Here is a 15,343-nt window from a genome sequence, read left to right as displayed (position 1 = left end):
GCAGAGTCAGACACGACTGACTGACTGAACTGAACTGAACTGAACTGAACATACTTTCATCAGAAATGCTTAAATAATGATTAAATCAGTATCTTTCAAACTTACTCCATGCAAAAAATAACCTAGGCTTCCTGGTGAAAATACAGACTTCTTGATTTTCCCCTGGAGTTCTGGTTCAACAGGTCAGGGAAAAGGCATAGATATACATAATTTTTAGCCAGCATATCATGTAATTTTTATAAGTAAAATAGTTTGGGAAAGCCTTTGCTGTTCACCTGCTAGGGATGTAGCAAGAAGGTTCTTGATTTTGATGAGAAGACTGTTTCTCTGATGCTGAAGATTCATTTTAAATTTCTGGTAGATTCTCAAAAGACTTAGTGATTGACTTTCATTGTGATCATTGTAGTAACATTTTAAACTCATATTAATTTGAGACATAATATATACACTGGTGTGGATAAGGTGTTTTATCTTAAGGTGTGAAGATATTTTTAGAAAGTTTAGGAATAAGTTAATCATCAGTATTCAGGTTTTTAAAAGATGTGCATATTTTCATACTTCAATATGGGATTTTCCTGTATGTCATTCCAGAAAAAATAAAGGTGCATCTTGCTAGTTAATATGATGGATACCTTTTAAAATAACATCCTAAAGTTGAAAAAAAATACTACTTTTCATAGCATAAGCTATTAAAGTTTTAGCAATTTATTAACCCACAGTTCAAGATGTATATTTTTGTATGATTTAGAAAAAATTAGCCTCTGACATTTCAGACTGTGGATGTGATGGCTGTTAGCAGAAACATGCACTTTTAAATGATTATTTTACAAGTGAGTTACAGTAACCATCTAGGGATCTATGTGCTTCTGACTTTGTGTCAATTTTGTTTCTGTGATAATTGAGCCAACTCTGGGATAATGTCAGAAATTTTATTTTGCAAAATGAAGAAAAATGTGTCAAACTAAACTAAGAAACATTCAGGAATCCTTTCTAGTTTTTGGGAGCAAAACCAATTTATCAGCATTCACTGTCACTTTCTTTTATTTCCAGAGGGGAGAAAATGGAAATTTAGACACAGGCAAACTTGCCAGCATTTGTTCTGGAGGGTGAATAAGAATAAGGAGAATTAATATACTGGTCATTAGGTGGAACAATAAAGCTGATAAGGTTAAGGACTTCTGAGAAGCTTGGAAACATGGTTATGTGAAAAAAAGAATCTGGCCAAAGGGTTTTCAGTTTCCTTTGCGCAAACACATAATGCTATTTCTGTGGCTTTAGAATTTGTCCACAAATTCTTTGATTCTCTTCATCCAGAAGGTAGAGCCCGTATTTACTTCCCCGAGTGCTGTCTTATTTCCTGTCTTCTAATAGGTAAAATATGGAGGAAGTAGCAGTTTATGACATCAGAGACTAGGTAATGAAAAGCCTCTGTGGATTCTGTCAGATTTTTCTAACTTGCTCCCTCCAGAATCACTCAGGCTGTGAGGAAACTCAGGTAGCCTATGCAGGGGTCCATGTGGCAAACAACTTAAGTCTGACCTAGATTTCTGACACAGAAAAACCTCTGGATAGTAACTGTTTGTTGTTTTAGATAAAGACTTTTGAGGTAAAAGTTGTTACTCAGCAGTAGGTAACTGATGTAGTCACTTACCTCCATGTTTTTTTCTACACCCAAGTTATGAGTCTTTTGGGTCCTAGTCTCCTGCCCGACTTAATTACTGTGTCTTTTAAAAATAAATGTTTGGGTTTTTGTATACGGTTCAATCAATATTTTAGAAGAGACTTGAGACATGTTTGTATACTTTCTAGCTAAATCTTGTCTCTGTCATAAAAACGAAGTATGGTGCATATAGGGAAGAATAAATAAGTATATTTTGCTTTCTAATATAATTAATTGTATCTATGGGGTTAAAAATAAATGCCCTTATTATTTAAGACACTTCAACTGAAAGCCTTCAAACTGATACATTCTAACTGATCTCTATTTACCTTTACATAATTTCAGATACATATGTGTTATCTATTTAGAAATTGTTAGAAATCCCCAGAGATTCTTGTGAAAATGGCCTTTCTTCCCTTAGTATTGGGAGAATCCCTTTTGCTCTATTTAAATATGTTATTCTTGGCAAAAATACCACAAAAATGATGTGTGCCCTTCTCAGTGTACTATATCACATATCACATGATATTCGTATGCCTCATTGCTGGTGATGCTAACTTTGAACACAGTTGAGGTGGTATGTTCCAGGTTTTGTTAATATAAAGTTATTATTTTTCACCTTGTAATTAATAAGTATTTTGAGACCATGCACATATCCTATTTAATATCATGTTTTCCTATTAATTTTATCTAAGGATAATTATTATTGTGCTGTTTGACAAATGGCGATTTTCTCTTACTGCTTCTGATTTAATAATTGGAATTCTGCTATAAGAAAGAGCATTCCCTTCTTCCCTTTAGCTTATTCATTCAATTATTTCTTTAGAATTATTTGGTACTATTTTTGTAACTTTCTTACAAATATAAAATTATTTCAAAATAAAAGTTAGTAAACTTTAAAAATCTCTTAATCTTCAAATGTGGAAGGCATAGAGGGATCTGGCAACTTGCACACAATTGCACTCATCTCACACACTACCAAAGTAATGCTCAAAATTCTCCAAGCCAGGCTTCAACAGTATGTAACGCGTGAATTTCCAGATGTTCAAGCTGGATTTAGAAAAGGTAAAGGAACCAGAGATCGAATCGCCAACATCTGTTGGATCATCAAAAAAGCAAGAGAGTTCCAGAAAAGCATCTACTTCTGCATTATTGATTATGCCAAAGCCTTTGACTGTGTGGATCACAACAAACTGTGGAAAATTCTTCAAGAGATGGGAATACCAGACCACTTGACTTGTCTCCTGAGATATCTATATGCAGGTCAGGAAGTGACAGAACTAGACATGGAACAACAGACTGGCTCAAAATAGGGAAATGGGTACGTCAAGGCTGTATATTGTCACACTGCTTATTTAACTTCTATGCAGAGTACATCATGAGAAATGCTAAGCTGGATGAAACACAAGCTGGTATCAAGACTGCCGGGAGAAATATCAATAACCTTAGATATGCAGATGACACCACCCTTATGGCAGAAAGCAAAGAAGAACTAAAGAGCCTCTTGATGAAAGTGAAAGAGGAGAGTGAAAAACTTGGCTTAAAGCTCAACATTCAGAAAACTAAGATCATGGCATCTGGTTGCCTCACTTCATGACAAATAGATGGGGAAGCAATGAAAACAATGACAGATTTTATATTATTGGACTCCAAAATTACTGTAGATGGTGACTGTAGCCATGAAATTAAAAAGATGCTTGCTCCTTGGAAGAAAAGCTATGACCAACCTAAACAGCATATTAAAAAGCAGAGACATTACTTTGCCAACAAAGGTCTGTCTAGTCAAAGCTATGGTTTTACCATTAGTCATGTATGGACATGAGATTTGGACTATAAAGAAAGCTGAGCACTAAAGAATTGATGCTTTTGAAGTGTGGTTTGGAGAAGACTCTTGAGAGTCCCTTGGACTGCAAGGAGATCCAACCAGTCCATCCTAAAGGAAATCAGTCCTGAATATTCATTGGAAGGAATGATGCTGAAGTTGAAACTCCAATAATTTGGCCACCTGATGTGAAGGACTGACTCATTTGAAAAGACCCTGATGCTGGGAAAGATTGAGGGCAGGAGGAGAAGGGGACAACAGAGCATGAGATGGTTGGATGGCATCATTGACTCAATGGACATGAGTTTGGGTAAACTCTGGGAGTTGGTGATGGACAGGGGGCCCTGGTGTGCTGCAGTCCATGGAGTCACAAAGAGTTGGACATGACTGAGCAACTGAACTGAACTGAAATAATATGTACATCACTCAAATAGCATTAACAGAGAATTCTCAAAATCACTATTGACTTTGCCAACTATAATATGATATCTACTAGAGTATAATCATTGTATATGGAAATTTAAGACAAATACTATTATAATACTCATCTCTTTCAATTATTGGAATTCATCCTAGTAAACTTCCTTTCACTGTGTATATCTTCAAATTCTAAATAATGAATGAATTTATTTTTAAGGAAAGGACCATATGTTGAGTGGTCTTTAAGTTTATCCCAGTTTTTCCAATGTTAGCATTATCTTGAAGAATAGAGAAATAAGCAAAATAAAAATATTTTATTTATTATTTAAAATCATCAGTCTCATATTTTGATTTATTTGCTATCAAGGAAACTAAACTTCATTGAACTGGTACCATTCAACTGAGTCTATTTTAGGTTTTTATACATATATGAGATAGTACTTATTCGCACCAATAGTATTTTCATCTATATTGTTATTTTTGTTTAGTTGCTAAGTGATGTCCAACTCTTCTGTAACACCAGGGACTGTAGCCTGCCAGGCTCCTCTGTCCATGGTATTTCCCAGGCAAGAATACTGGAATGGGCTGCCATTTCTTTCTCCAGGGGATCTTCCTGACCCAGAGATTGAACCAGGGTCTCTGGCATTGGTAGGTGGATTCTTTACCACTGAGCCACCTGGGAAAACCCTTTTATCTGTATTAGAATAATGCATTCACAAAACAACTTTTGTGGTGGGTATAATTTTCATCTTACACATGAGAACATGGAATCAGAGAGGTGAGTTATCTTTTTCATGTCTCATGTCTCCAGTGAAAACTATAAGGATTCTGATTGGAAACCCCATAATTTTTTCCTTTGTATTATGTTACAAGAACCATGTTCAACCAAATTCTTCCATATTAATTGAGAGAGTAATAATTTTTTATCTGTATTTTATTTTCTTTGCTTTCTAATACATTTTCTTTTACTAAATCCTTTGGTCTTTTTTTCAAATTTATTTCATTATTGTGGTTACTGCCTTGGAGTGGAAGTTGGAACATATCCATTTTCTTGGAATGCAGTTTGATGGGGCTGTTTCACAGGGATAGAAATAGAAAGGACATTAAAGTCTCTGTTATTGTGTTTATGGTTACTTGATGTTATTAGAAACTGACTTATGATTGGTAGCATATGGCTTCTAGTCTTCTTTACAGTACATTGTTAAAAGTGTTTCTGTTTTTTGTTTTTTTTTGACTGAGAAAGATATAACCTGAAAGAGCTTTCTTTTAGATGCAGTGTTAGTAGCTCTATTTTCAATCAGTCAGCGTTAGTTGGCAAAGAGGTGTCCAGGTGATTGCCCTTGGCTTTATCTTGAAGAATATGTCTCAGGAAGATTTCCCAATGAGTTTGGATTTTATGAATGGTGAAAAAACAGCAAAGTTGGCTGGACAGAAGAAAATAAGAATACAAAAGGGAATTCATAGCATACACTCCACTTCCAAAAGAATGATCCTTACTAGAAGATGAAATGTACAAATCAACCTGAAAATAAATTTTGTGCAGCTAGAAATGGAGTATCATGTTAAAGATAATGCTTCTTTTTTTCAAGTAATGTGTGATTATCCATAATCATAAAATCTGCATGGTTTATAAAATGAAAATATTATAATGATTAATTATATGTATCATCTTGATTGACCATGGGATTGTTGGATAAAACATTATTTCTGGGTGTGTATGTAAGGGTATTTCTAAATGCAACTGGCATTTAAACCTGTGGACTTAGTGGTTTGTTCTCCTCCATGTGAGTGGGTATCATCCATCTGTTGAGAGCCTGAACAGATCAGAATGCAGAAGGAAAGAGGAATTCAGTCTTTATTTCTGCTTCACTTACTGAGCTGGGACATCTCATCTTTTCTAGTCTTCACATAAGGATTTATACAGCTCTCCTGGTTTATAAGATTTCAAACTTACACTGAATTTTACCATTGACTTTCCTCAGTCTCCAGCCTGTAGATGGGAGATCACGGAATTTACCCTCCAAACTGCATGAGATAATTCCTCACAATAAATCCCTATAAAAGAAATATATTTATTTGCATAGATTCATTACATATAGGATTATATATTGGTATAATGTATATTTCTATGTAATAGATATATATCTAACATCTATATAATATTTATCTATATAGATAGATATCCTACCAGTTTTATGTTCCCTTGAGAACCTTGACTAATGCAGGAGGAACAAACTATTTTAAAACAAATGATCTTTAGCACTTTGTATACAATTGCTGTCCAATAACTATTTATTGACACTGATCAATGCCTTTATCTGGAGTCAATGAAATGAGTGCAGTACCTTCAAGAATTAAAGTCATAGTGTCTTAGATATGAAGAGCTCTTCATATCATCCTAGCATATGACCTGGTACCTCACTCTTTGTTCAGTTTCTATCTGCATCCCCTTGTATTCTCTTTCTCTTGAAACTATAGGACTCTGATGACACTGTTGCATTCCCATGTATAGCCCAGCAAACCTTTTAGAGATAAATGAGCAAAGACATGAATCAGACATTAAGCAGATGCTGGACTCTGGGTCTGAAAGAAATAGACATCCTATGTTATAAATATTAATTGGAAAATATAGGAGTCAGGCAACACTCCTAATTTTGAAAAATGTGCAATAACAGAAAGTGTTATAAGTACATGATAAAGAAGGCACTCTGAAGACACGCTCTGAGAAAAATACCACTTGAAAATGCATAAACAGAGTTGTAACTTGTTATAGTCATTAGAAATACTCTTAAATGGAAAAAAAACACTAAATGTCCATTGACATATGAAGAGATAAAGTAAATGTAGTATATACATACAATGGAATATTACTCAGTCTTAAAATACCAGGAAATTATGCCATTTGTGAGATGTGATTGGAGAGTTGATTTGGAACATACATTAATTTCCTAGGACTGCCATAAACTTGGAAAGCTTCAGTTCAGTTCAGTGGCTCAGTCCTGTCCGACTCTTTGCGACCCTATGAATCGCAGCACACAGCCTCCCTGTCCATCACCAACTCCTGGAGTTCACTCAGACTCACATCCATTGAGTCAGTGATGCCATCCAGCCATCTCATCCTCGGTAGTGCCCTTCTCCTCCTGCCCCCAATCCCTCCCAGCATCAGAGTCTTTTCCAATGAGTCAACTCTTCCCATGAGGTGGCCAAAGTACTGGATACTACTACTACTACTACTGAGTCACTTCAGTCGTGTCCGACTCTGTGCGACCCCATAGACGGCAGCCCACCAGGCTCCCCCGACCCTGGGGTTCTCCAGGCAAGGACACTGGAGTGGGTTGCCATTTCCTTCTCCAAAAATACTGGATAGAATTATAGAAATGTATTATTTCACAGTTTTAGATGCTAGAAGACTGAATTCAAAGTGTTAGTGAAAATGAAAGTGAAGTTGCTCAGTCATGTCCAACTCTTTGCAACCCCATGGACACCAGGTTCCTCTGTCCGAAGGATTTTCTAGGCAAGAGTACTAGAGTGGGTTGCCATTTCCTTCTCCAGGGAATCTTCCCGACCCAGGGATCGAACCCAGGTCTCCCGCATTGTAGACAGACGCTTTACCGTCTGAGCCACCAGGGAAGTCCAAGTGTTAGTAAGGACCTCGATTTCTCTGAAAACTCTAGGGAAGAATCCATCCTTGCCTCTTCCTTGCTTCTGTTGGTTGCTGTTGTTGACGTTTCTTGGCTTGTAGATGCATCACTGCAATCTCCGTCTCCATAAACATGGAGTTCTCCCTTCATCTGCGTCTGTGTCCAAATTTCTCTTTTCTTACAAGAACACCACTGATTGAATTAGGACATGTAATAATTGAGTATGACCTCATCTCAACTTGATTACATGTGCAAATGTCCCACTTCTAAATAGCGTCACATTCACAGGAATCTGGGTTTAGGACTTGAACATACCTTCTTGGAGGATATAATTCAACTCACAACAAAGCCAGATTATAGAGGACTTTGAATCCCTGTCAAAGTACTGTTTTGTATAATGGCAATGGAAAAGCATGAAAGCTTTTAAGCAAGAGAATAAATATAAAAATTTTGCTTCAGAAAAAGGATGCTAGTATAATGGAGATGATATGTAAAGGAGAAAGGAGAGAGAACTAGAAAATTCTAAAAACTTTATTAAGTTTTCAGAAATTTTTTTCTCATTTATTTTGTGACCAAAAACCTATAACTATTTAATATCTAAGATCTGTGGCACTGTCAAGTAAGAAAATATTGTTATAGTAACAGGAAATAATTTTTAATGTCATAATTTGATTCATTCCTTTTCTTAATCTTCTATTGGCTAATGAGTTTTTGGAAGTAAGATCATAGTAATCAAATGTCATTTTTATCACATTACGTCAAGAATGTATGCTATCACCATGACTCATCACTGTTACTGTTAATTTGACTAACTTGCTTGGGTAGTGTTTATTATTTTCATTCATAGTTGCTCTTCTCACTCATTTTCATAGTATACTCTTTGGAAGGAAGTCATTACTTCAGCCCATACTTAAGAAATGAGCAGCTATGTTCTACCTCTTTGAGGATGGATGAAGTTTCTACATAAATTAGTTGGAATTCTCCTGCATGGGAAACTTGTTTATTTTCCCATGTATGGATTCAGCCATTTATTTACCTAAAAATATCCCTCTGGGCTTCATCTTTTCAAATCTCTTCCTCCTAAATTCTTTGTTACCACTGATCCATTCACAACTCTATGGTTTCTCCTTTTCTAGAATATCATATAAATGGAATCATGTACTGTGTCACCTTTTCAAAGAAGTGGACATAGTCATTAAGAAAAGGGGCTTTAGCTTTAAAGCTTAACAATTGCATTTAAGATCCATTCATTTTTTGTATGGCTTGATTACTCATTCCTGATTATTGCTGAATAGTATTCCATTAGACAAAGAGTTGTACACGACTGAGCGACTGAGCGACTGAACTGAACTGAACTGAGACAAATTTGCCACAGTGTGTACATCTTTTCATCTACTGAAGGACAACTTAGCTGAGAAAGTCAAGTGCAGTAATTCTCTACATATTAATGAGTTCTTTTCTGAGAGTGCATTCATAAGTTCAATTTGTAAGTCCAATAAAGTTAGCGTAAGTACCCAACTGACACAATTGACTATATACAACTGTACTATAATAGGTTTATAATACATTTCACACAAATAATACATAAAACACAAAAAAATCCAGAAAACATTTTAATCTTGTAGTACAGTACCTTGAAAAGTACAGTAGCACAATACAACAGCTGGCATATAGGGGCACATTTGCATCTTTGAAAATTTGCAACTTGAAGGTTTATATATAGGGGATTTACTGTATTTAATCCAGCTGCAAACATTATTTTGACTCAAAATTGGCTTCAATTTATTTAAATGCTTCAGCCACTAATTAATTATATTTTTAAAATCAGTACTGCCACCTATCTCCAGCCCACAGATGCCCACAGACATAATTTCCATTAAGACATGGGACTCCCTGTGGTCTTTCTCAAGAGTCATCCTGTAGTAGAGAGGCTGAGCAGCACACTGAATATTTGAAATCACAGAAACAAATGGAGAAATAAATTGCTATGTCATTTGGGACAGTATGAGAATTGAATCCGGGGAGACTTCTTTAATCAGGTAAATCTTGAGTCAGCTCTTCATAATTTATGAATAATTATGGAGACTAGATTAGAAGAGGATTTGTATTCCACAATCGTTAAAGAACATGGAGCTTTAACTGCAAACTTATCTTGCTCTTAATTTTCACCAAAGAAAATATGGAGGCAGAAATAAAAATGCACTTATTTGTGCATTTGCCATCTTTTATGAGTTCCCCAATTTGACAGTTCATGATAATATAAATTTAAGTTTGGCTTTTCTCAAAGTGGGTGGCATTTGATCATAAATATAACTGCAAAACATTTGTTCTCAGGAAATTAGAAAATTCTAGTATGAGGAGTTTAAGTTAAAAAGTGGAACTATTATCATGTGATTCAGGAGTGATTTCCATAGAGTGGAAATCAGATTGTATGACTTTAGAAAATAGCTCCAGAATACAATATTTTAATCCAAAAAGTGTCTGACACTCATACATTCACTGAGTAGAAATACTATTACTCCTGTCGTGAGAAGAGTGATAATATAGAAGGTATGAAGGTTTGGTTTTATTTTTTAAAATACTGTTTCATTTTAGATTTCCTGAAGGCTTTTAGTTGATAAGGAGGGTAATAATAGCATTATTATTGATATATTTATGAACTGTAAATGACAATGCCAGGTACATTTATGGTGATATCATTCTATATTTGCCACAGATGTATGTGATATCTACTATTATCTATATTTAAAAACATTAACTAACATGCTCAAGGCCACAGAACTTTTAAAGATGTCACTCTAACTCAAATCTGATCCAATTTAAAGCTAAAGCCCTTTCTCTTAATGACTATGGTACACTGATAAACAATAATGCTTGTACTAACTCCATCTAAAAATCAATTTATTGAGATATAATTTACATGAAATACAATGTACCCATTTAAAGTACACATTTAGATAAATTTTGGGAAAATTTGCACAGGAAGGAAATCATGAGCACTGTGTGGAATATATCCATCACTTCAAAGAGTCTGTGTCCCTTCTGATTCAATCCCTCTTTGTTATTCAGCTAAATCATGTCCAGCGTTTTATGACCCCATGGACTACAGCATGCCAGACTTCCCTGTTGCTCACCATCTCCCTGAGTTTGCTCAAACCCATGTCCATTGAGTCGGTGATGCCATCCAGCCATCTCATCCTCTGTCGCCCCATTCTCCTCTTGCCCTCAGCCTTTCCCAGCATCAGAGTCTTTTCCAATGAGTCAGCTCTTTGCAACAATCCCTCTGTGCCTACATTATTTCTTTTAGTCGTATTTGTTTTCTCTAGAGATTCATCTAAGCAATTTATACTATGCAGTCTTTGGTATCTGGCTTCTTTCACTTGTGAAAGTGTTAGTTGCTCAGTCGTATTCGACTCTTTGTGACCCCAGGGACTGTAGCCCGCCAGGATCTTCTGTCCATGGAATTTTCCAGGCAAGAATACTGGAGTGGGTTGCCATTCTTTTCTGCAGGGCATCTTCCCAACCCAGAGATAGAAACTGCACCTCTCCCATTGCAGGCAGATTCTTTACAGTCTGGGACACCACTTAGCAGAACATTTTAGGTTTATTTGTGCTTTGATTTTGTTCAATAGGCGCTTCAGGTTTCTAAGTAGTATTCTATTGTATAAATATGAAAAAAAAAAAAAAAAAACACCCCAAACCTCATTCTCCTAATGATGGACATTTAGGATGTTTCCAGTTTGGGGCCATTACAAAAAGAGTTGCTGTAAAAATTTAGGTATAAATCTTATTTGAGCATAGGTATCATTTATTTGGTCAACGCTTAGGAAAAAGATTGCTGAGTTGTATATGGTAACTACATTTTTAATTATTTAAGTAACTGGCAAACTGCTTTCTAAAGTGCCCACTGGCAATGCATAAGGCATCAGTCCTTAGTATTGTCAGAAAGTTTAATTTTAGTAACTCTGATGTGTGTTTAGTAGTGTCTCATGGTAGTGTTAATACACACTCACCTGATGATTAATGATGTTGAGTATCTTTTTATGTATTTTCTTTGATAAGTGTTTATTCAAATTTTGCCTATTTTTAATTGGTTAGTTGTATTCTTATCAAATAGTAAGAGCTCTTTTTATAGTTTGGATACAAGTATCTGTCACATGTAATGTGATCATTTTCTTTTACTTTATAGGTTTTCATTTTCTAATGTGTTTCTATTTTTTCTTCTTTCTTTTTGAATGAGGTCTAATTTATCAATTCTTTTCTTCTATGATCCGTACTTCTCCAGGACTACATAGGAAATCTAGCCTATCCCAGCATCATGAAAATTTTCTTTTATGTTTTCTTCTAGACATTTTATACTTTCAGTCCATGGACTTAGGACTATAGTGAACACTTAGTTAATCTTTGGATATGGGTGATGATCAAGGTTGATTTTTTTTCAAAATTACTTCATTGCTAAATGTTGAAAATACTATCCTTTCTTTACTGAACAATTTTCTACCTTTGTTGAAAATCGGTTATCATATACATGTGAGTTTATTTCTGAATGCTTTATTCTATTCCTTTGCTCTCTCTATATATATTTATGCCAATACCACACTGTCTTGATCATTATAGCTTTATGGGTATGTCTTGAAATTAAGTAACATAAGTCCTCCCATTTTGTTCAATTTTATAATTATTTTAGTATTCCTCATTCTTGTCATTTCCATACAAATACTAGAATCAACTTGTACAATTTATTAAAAGTGTCTGCAGAAATTTTGAGGGGAGATTGGTGGAACTGCATTTACTCTCTAAGTCAGGTTGGTGAAAACTTTAACAATATTGAGTCTCCCAATAGTTAAGTATGGTATGTGTCTCTTTACTTAGGAGTTCTTTAATGTATTTTACTCAAGCTTTACCATTTTCAACGTACCCATACTCTTTTTAAAGTGTCAGATATCCAGTAAGTCTTTAAGATAAACCCATAAACTATTAATATTACTTCTTTGGTGGCCAAAAAATAAATAATTATATTTATTTTCTTTTAACTGGCAAAATCACTATGAACTTCTAAGCCTGAGGGACTGAATACTAAACATATTTCTAAATACTGGTAGTGATGAATTTCTACTTCGAGGAAGACATGGTAGTTGAACTCATATAAACTAGAGGAACAATTTTTATTTAATGCACATTTACTGAGTACTTACTATATGTTAGGCATTGTTTTAGATGCTAGGGACATAGCAGTGAACTAAGACAAAATTCTTGTACTTCTGGAGCTTTAGTTATGAACTTTTATAATGACAGAGCATCATTGATATGTCAAGTTGATAACAAGGAGCAACAATTGATTACAGTCAGGTAGCAATAATTTGTGGAGAAGGCGATGGCACCCCACTCCAGTACTCTTCGCCTGGAAAATCCCATGGATGGAGGAGCCTGGTAGGCTGTAGCCCATGGGGTCGTGAAGAGTTGGACACGACTGAGCGACTTCCCTTTCACTTTTCACTTTCATGCATTGGAGAAGGAAATGGCAACCCAGTCCAGTGTATTTGCCTGGAGAATCCTGGAACAGGGGAGCCTGGTGGGCTGCTGTCTATGGGTTGCACAGAGTCGGACACAACTGAAGTGACTTAGTAGCAATAGCAGCAATAATTTGAAGTAATAAGATGAGCAAGATCAAATTAGTAATATGTAGAACAGAAGGAACTTCAAAGTTGGTATTCATTAATGAAGAAGAGACTTTAAAATTATAGTCATAGAAACATTATCACCTTTGTATAGCACTTCATACAGTGCTATGTGTTAACATTTTTCAAAATCTGAAATTGAGATAGTGGATGGCCCTAAAACATCAGTTATTTCTCAGTGATAGCACCAAGTGAAAACACTGATAGAAAACTGGTTTAAAACCTGTCCAGCAATATTTATTATTAAAATGACTTCAATTACATAGCAATGAAGTTTGTAAATATGGAATAAAATGTCCTGGAAACTATAAAATGATTCACTCTGAGATCAGCTTGGATTTTAAAAGGATGTCATAGTAATTCAACTAAAAATTATCTTATTAAATCTGTGTCTAATTTATGCTGAGCCACTAATATGTGGTTGGTAAGAGTGAAAGGTTTATGTTTCTGGCTATGGTGGCTTGCAGCAAAATTTGCTGAAAGATGTAAAACTGAATAGCATATTTGACATTAGAAGTAGTGAAAGGCAAAATAATACTTAAATGAAAGTCATACTGTCCTTAATGTGGTGGATTTTTAAACAGTGAAACCCTAATGTTGCTAAAATTATCACTGTAAAAGTTAGCCCTCCATTACTAATTTTCAGTATATATTTAAAATATTTTGGAAGCCATGCTTTGAAATTAATTTAGGAATATAAAATTTTTAACTAGTATTTATTGCTTAGTATACATAATATTTCATTGCATAAATCATTTCATTTAATCCTTTCAGTAATCTAAGAAGGTAGGTACTACCATTTTCTCATTTCATAGATAAAAAACTAAAGTTAAGGTTGATTTATACTTATAGTTTCAAGTAGCTAGTAAGAGAGAGAGCTGACGCTTAGATTCAGGCACATCTAGCTTCAAGCTTATGTTCTTTAACACTGTATGACTCTGGTTAATAATTAATGTATAGTGAAGGAAAAATAGAAGAACTTATAGAATTTTGTTCCTCTTAAATGACCATTTCAGCAGTAAGCCTTAAATATATATAATAATATCAGTGGCTTTACTTAGTAGTTGAAGGAAAAATTATAGGATATCATATAATTTAGTTGGTTGGTTAGCTTTTTTCTCCTCTTAAAGAACTAGGAATTACTTACATGCTATTATCCATTCAAAACAAATACCTCTGAGTGTCTTATGCCAATAAGATTTAAACTTTTTTTTGGTTAATTTATTAAAAATGGAATTTTAAGTTCAAGCTAATTTGTAAAAGCACAAGGATAAAAAATCAAGCTAATGAGAAAGCTCTGTATCACCCTTTCTATTGTACTTGTGCAAAAATAATGCTTTCAGTGTTTTAAAAGAGAAAAATACAATTAAGAATGTATATGAACATATAGCTGTGAGAAAACAGAATGCTGAACACAGCATTAAAACATAATAAGAGTAAAGACATATAATAGCAAATTTGAGGTCCAAAATAATTGAAATTTAGAAAAGATTATTTAGCCTTAAACCATAACTTGGAAGAGTTTATTAATGTAAAAAAAAACAAAAACAAAAACAAAAATATTGAAACATCACATCCATCTAGGGATAATGAAATATTTCTTATTGCCATTTTGTGGAGGCAGTTAAATTGAAATGTTTTTAAACTTGAAGACATAGATTGATGCAAATGGAGAAATGAGTTAAATTTTAGATTAAATGTAATGTATTCAGGAAATGATCTTATGAATACTTTTATTGTTCCAAGTAAGATTTATAAGGGGCTGGGAATAGACTAGTGCAGCTCCATCAATAGCACATTATCAGAGAGGCTACTTTTCAACGTAGTGTGGAAGATTAGGAAAGGACATACAGAAAGTTAAAGGAGAAGATATTCAGAAGAATAACAGGAGAGGAGATTTATCTGGTAGCTTCCATAAAGTAATGACTTTGAAGTGCCTTTAAAAACAGAAAGATAGCAAATCAGCTGTTTCTCATTCTGTTTAAAGTAACAGATCCAGCAGCCCAGGAATAGGAAATAGGAGAGAAGACAGCAGCCTCTGCAGAGCGCACTGGGAGGACAAGTCACAGGGAGGCGTGACCAGATTGAGGAACAATCCAGTACTGATGCTCCATGGCAGACT

The sequence above is a fragment of the Oryx dammah genome, unplaced genomic scaffold (assembly GCF_014754425.2).
Source record: "Oryx dammah isolate SB20612 unplaced genomic scaffold, SCBI_Odam_1.1 HiC_scaffold_25, whole genome shotgun sequence".
NCBI classification, from domain to species: Eukaryota; Metazoa; Chordata; class Mammalia; order Artiodactyla; family Bovidae; genus Oryx; species Oryx dammah.
The sequence above is the reverse complement of the archived record's forward strand: the minus strand, read 5'-3'. Positions refer to the sequence as shown.